Source organism: Equus quagga, chromosome 10 (assembly GCF_021613505.1).
Source record: "Equus quagga isolate Etosha38 chromosome 10, UCLA_HA_Equagga_1.0, whole genome shotgun sequence".
Taxonomy (NCBI): Eukaryota; Metazoa; Chordata; class Mammalia; order Perissodactyla; family Equidae; genus Equus; species Equus quagga.
In genome coordinates this window covers 108,878,668-108,884,748 of record NC_060276.1, presented here as the reverse complement: position 1 = coordinate 108,884,748, position 6,081 = coordinate 108,878,668, and positions in this window count along the sequence as shown.

Genomic DNA, 6,081 nt, shown 5'->3' with positions numbered 1-6,081 from the left:
CCGATAGCACTGAAGGGTTTTTGTTATGTGTAAATGAGTCACTATAATACTGTGAGCTAAGGGTGATAAAATCAACTTGGAGATATTGTCTTAGAGTAAAGCTTAAAGAAGATAATGTGTGAAAAGCACCTAAATGCTGTCTGTTTATTGATAATAATCATTGCACAATTATTAGTTCCCCATGTGCCTATTTCTTAAGAGGATAAAAGAGGTGACATTTGAACGGAGAGGGGAAGAATGCAGTTTGCCAAACGACGTGGAAGCTCACAGGGAAAAGCATGTGCAAAAGTAGTGAAAAGTCACTGCACGGTCTTCAAACACTGAAAGGTTCATTGTGCCAAACAAAATAAGAAGGGGTCAATTTGGAGAGGAGTTTGAGTGTCATGCTAAGGTGTTTGAACCTTATTCACTGGATGACGGGAAGCCATTGATGGTTATTAAGCACAGACGTCGTAGAGTCACAGATCCCCACAACCCCTCTAGCTGGTGCCACAGCTCCACGGGCTCTGCTCACCTCTGCTGACAGAAGCCTGACCTCTGTGACAGCAGCCTGAGGTGAGGCGGGCACTGGCAAGAGGCCACTGGTTGTCCAGCAGCAGCCCTGGAAAGCGTGGGCTGGAGTGGGCAGAGGCTGGGAATGGTCACAGCTGTTAGGTTTGACAGTCACAGGGAGGGAGATGGGGACCAGAGTGGGCAGCGGGCCAGCTGGATTGACAACCTCACAAGGCCACTTCAACAAATGTTCTTGAATTGAGCTTTCACCCGCACGCAATCAAGTGCACACATCATAAATGTACAGCTCAATTACTTTTTACATATGTAAGCACATATGTAGCCAGCCCTGGTGCTCTAGTGGTTAAGATTTGGTGCTCTCACTCCCGCAGCCCAGGTTCATTTCCCAGTCAGGGAATCACACCACCCGTCTGTCAGTTGTCATTTTGTGGCAACTGTATGTTGCTGTGATGCTGAAAGCTATGCCACCAGTATTTCAAATACCAGCAGGGTCACCCATGGGGGACAGGTTTCAGTGGAGCTTCCAGACTCAGACAGACTAGGAAGAAGGACCTGGCCAACCACTTCTGAAAAAACTGGCCATGAAAACCCTGTGTATAGCAGTGGAGCATTGTCTGATAGAGCACTGGAAGGTGAGAGGATGGCGCAAAAAGACCGGAAAGGGTTCTGCTCTGCTGTGCACAGGGTCGCTAGGAGTCAGAATCGACGGCACTAACAACAAATGCATCTATATACTTACACTGATATCAAGGTATAGACATTTCCAGCACTCCAGAAAATCTTATGACTCCTCCCAGTTAAGAACAATCCCCCCTAACTAACCATTATTCTGACTTCTATCGCTATAAATTAGTTTTGCCTGTTCTTGGGTATCTTATCAATGGACTTCTACAGTATGTCCCCTTTTGTGTCCGGCTTCTTTCACTTAACATTATATCCCCAAGATTCATCACCTCAGTCTTAGGAAGTGTTGCAGACAACTTCGCTGTCCCCCTCTTGCCCACAAGCTGTTCTTTTTGATTAAAGCTATTGTAATTTGTCTTCCAATTATGTTCTCCTTCTCCTTTCTCTTCATACCTGTGCGGGGCACTGTGTAGGGAAACTATTGACCCTTCTTCCCTGTTGGGTCCTCTGTCTGAATACAGATTTCTAAACCAACACGGTAGTTGGAAAGACAAACATTTAGAGGCCCTCTGCATTACACGTATTCCATAGATTTGGGCAGTTGGGTTTTGTTTGTTGTTTGCCTCCGCCTTGCCAAAAACAAACAAATAAAAAATAAAGCAAACAACCAAAAGAAATTGATTGGAAAGGGAGAAAGGCAAACTCATAAAGGCAATAATGGAAATGGAAATAGCAGGCAATGGTATCTGACAAAAGAAAGAATATAGTTAGGGGAGTGTGGGTTAAAGAAAACTGGGAAGGGGGCCGGCCCGTAGCCGAGTGGTTAAGTTTGTGTGCTCCGCTTTGGCGGCCCAGGGTTTCGCCGGTTCGGATCCTGGGCGCGGACATGGCACGGCTCGTCAGGCCATGCTGAGGCAGCATCCCACATGCCACAACTAGAAGGACCCACAACAACAACTATATATATATACACACACACACACACACACACACACACACACACACACAACTTATATACACAACTATGTACCAGGGGGCTTTGGGGAGAAAAAGGAAAAAGAAAAAATAAATAAAACTGGGAAAGTGGTGGATAGAAGTGGTCTCCTGCCTACCCTAGAGGGCCAGCGTGACTGGGAGCCTAAGATAGCACACAGCATTTTTTTGCCCTGTTGAGCATGAATGTTCTTTGCTTCTTGATTGGTTCAATTCACTGTCTGTCTGTTCCTTTGTGCATATCAATATCTTTGCTAGTTTACCTCTTCCACTTCCCTGGGGTCTCACACCATTCATTTCCCTTCCAGCCCCTGTCTTTCCTGGGCTGGCCTCCTTAGATCTTGTCAAGTCCCAGCACCAGCTTGACAAATGGCCCGTCTCACTTCCGGTCCCGATAAAGCTGTGAAAGTGGCTGTGCTACCACCCCTAAGTGAGTCCAGCTTGGATTTCACCAACCTACGTCTTTGGAAGTATTTTAGGTCATAACACTTAGACAATTATTTTTTTCTTGTGTGTGTGTGTGTATGTTTAATTTTTAAAACACACAAAAGTTGAATAGCATAATGGACCCTATGCACCTATCAGACAGCCCCAATGATTATGACCAATGTTGCCTCATCCATACCCCTCTCCAATCTCTCCATCCCCTATTATTTTGAAACAAATTCTAGACATCATATCATTTATTTTGTAAATATTTCATTATGTATCTCTAAAAGATGACTCTTTTTATAACATAACATAACATAACCGTATTAGTGTTCTATCACTGCTATAACAAATTACCACAAACCTAGCAGCTTAAAACAACGGAATTTTATTATCTTACAGTTCCGGATGTCAGAAGTCCAAAATGGGTAGGCAGGGCTGTGTTCCTTTTGAAGGCTCTAGAGGAGAATCAGTTTCCTTGCCGTTTTCAGCTTCCAGACACCACCTGCATTCTTTGGCTTGTGGCCACTTCCTCCATCTTCAAAGCCAGGAGTATAATATCTTCAAATCTCTCTCTCTCTCACTCCGACCTTTGCATCCATCATCACATCTCCTCTGACTCTCACTCTCCTGCCCCCCTCTTTCCTTCATAAGGACCCTGTGATTACATTGGGCACACTCACATAATCCAAAATAATTTCTCCATATAAGATCCTTAAATTAATCACATCTGCAAAGTCCCTTTTGCCACATATGCACAGGTTCTGGGGATTAGGATGTGGACATCTTTGGGGAAAGGCATTATCCTGTCTACCATAACATAACCATAACACCACCTAAATAACTAGAAATAATTTCTTAATATCATCAAATATCCATTTGCTATTCAAATTTCCAACTGTCTCATAAAAAATCATACTTTTTTTTTTACAGCTTTAGGAAAAAAAGGATGCAAATAAGGTCCATACATTGCAATTGGATGATATCTTTTGAAGTCTCTTTAGATCTATAGGTGCCTCCTCCAGCTCTCTCTTTTTTTCCCCTTGCAATTTGTTAGTTGAAGAATCCTGGTTTCCCATGGTCTGGATTTTGCTAATTGCATCCCCATGGTTTAATATGTTACTCTGTCCCCTATATTTCCTATAAATTGGTAATTTAGAGCTTGGCAAGATTCAAGTTCTATTTTTTTTTTCCTGCAAAATTGCTTCCTTGATAGTAGATAGTGTGTTCTTCCATCAGGAGGCATATAATGCCTGGTTGTCTCTCATTTTATGCTGTCAGCAGCTGTAGAATGTTGATGTACAATGCCTAGATTCGTTAGGTCAGCAGTTCTCAAAGTGTGGTCCCCAGACCAGCAATATTTGCCTCATCTTGGAACTTGTCAGAAATGCAAAGTCTTGGGCCCACCACAGACCCATTGAACCAGAAACACTGAGGGGAGGCCTGGCAATCTGAGTTTTAACGAGTCCTCTAGGGGATTCTGATGCAGGTTAGAGTTTAAGAAGCTCCATTATTAATTCATCAAGGATTGTCTGGTGCTGATATTTAAGACTGACATTAACTTCAATTAATTTAAGCAAAATAAAGTAAGAAAGGCCTCCAAAATAAAGAACATGCTCAAAAGAGGCAACTAGAGGAGCAAATGTATCTTTAAGTGGGGAATTGAAAAGGTGTAAATATGGAATCAACACTGCTTCATTGAAAAGCACACATTAGAAAAACCAAGCTCATAGATACAGAGAACAGATTGGTCGTTGCCAGAGGTGCAGGGTGGGGGGAAAGAATGGGTGAAGGTGGTCAAAAAGTACAAACTTCCAGTTATAAAACAAAGAAGTCCTGGGAATGTAATGTACAGCATGGTGACTATAGTTAATAATATATTGTATATTTGAAAGTTGCTAAGAGAGTAGATCTTAAAAGTTCTCATCACAAGAAAAAAGTTTGTAGCTGTGTGGTGATGGATGTTAACTGGACTTACTGTGCTGATCATTTTGTAATACATACAAATATCGAATCATTATGTTGTACACCTGAAACTAATATAATGTTATATGTCAATTATACCTCAATTTAAAAAAAGGAGAAAGACGACTGAGAAACACTGGTTTAAACCCTCTAAAAAACAAAACAAAACAAAACACACATTAGAGAAACTCAAAAATAAAGACTGGGGCCAGCCCCGAGGCTGAGTGGTTAGGTTCGAGTGCTTCACTTTGGCGGCCCAGGGTTCTCCAGTTTGGATCCTGGGCACAGACCTATGCACTGCTCGTCAAGCCATGCTGTGGCAGCATCCCACATAGAAGAACTATGAATGACCTACAACTAGGATATAGAGCTATGTTCTGGGGCTTTGGAGAGAAAAATAAAAGAGAAAGATTGGCAACAATCTGTTAGCTCAGGGCCAATCTTCGTCACCAAAAACAAAACAAGACAAAGACTTACCCTTTTAAAATATTTTTTTTAATGTGTATTTTTGGCTTGATTATTTTCTTTTAAAGATTTTTTTATTTTTTTCCTTTTTCTCCCCAAAGGCCCCCAGTACATAGTTGTATATTCTTCGTTGTGGGTCCCTCTAGTTGTGGTATGTGGGACGCTGCCTCAGCGTGGTTTGATGAGCAGTGCCATGTCCGCGCCCAGGATTCGAACCAACGAAACACTGGGCCGCCTGCAGTGGAGCACGCGAACTTAACCACTCGGCCATGGGGCCAGCCCCTAAAATATTTTAAATTACTTCTTTGAAATAACAGGGCAAGTTAAGAATGCTTTAGAATCCACACAATGTCTCATCAAGATTTAGGAAGAATTTAAAAAATGAAGAACAACAGAAAGAATAAACAAATGGGACTTCATCAGACTAAAGAGCTTCTACACGGCAAGGGAAAACAGGATTGAAACAAAAACACAACCCACCAACTGGGAAAAAATATTTGCAAATCATATATCTGACAAAGGGTTAATCTCCATAATATATAAAGAACTCACACAACTCGACAACAAAAAATCGAAAAACCCAATCAAAAAATGGGCAGGGGATATGAACAGACATTTCTCCAAAGAAGGTATATGGATGGCCAATAGGCACATGAAAAGATGCTCACCATCACTGATCATCAGGGAAATGCAAATCAAAACTACACTAAGATATCACCTTACACCCGTTAGAATGGCTAAAATAACCAAAACAAAAAATAACAAATGTTGGAGAGGTTGTGGAGAAAAAGGAACCCTCATACACTGCTGGTGGGAATGCAAACTGGTGCAGCCACTACGGAAAACAGTATGGAGATTTCTCAAAAAATTAAAAATAGAAATACCATATGACCCAACCATCCCACTACTGGGTATCTATCCAAAGAACTTGAAATCAGCAATTCAAAAAGACCCATGCACCCCTATGTTCATCGCAGCATTATTTACAATAGCCAAGATGTGGAAGCAACCTAACTGCCCATCGACTGATGAAGGGATAAAGAAGATATGGTATATATATGCAATGGAATATTACTCAGCCATAAAAAATGA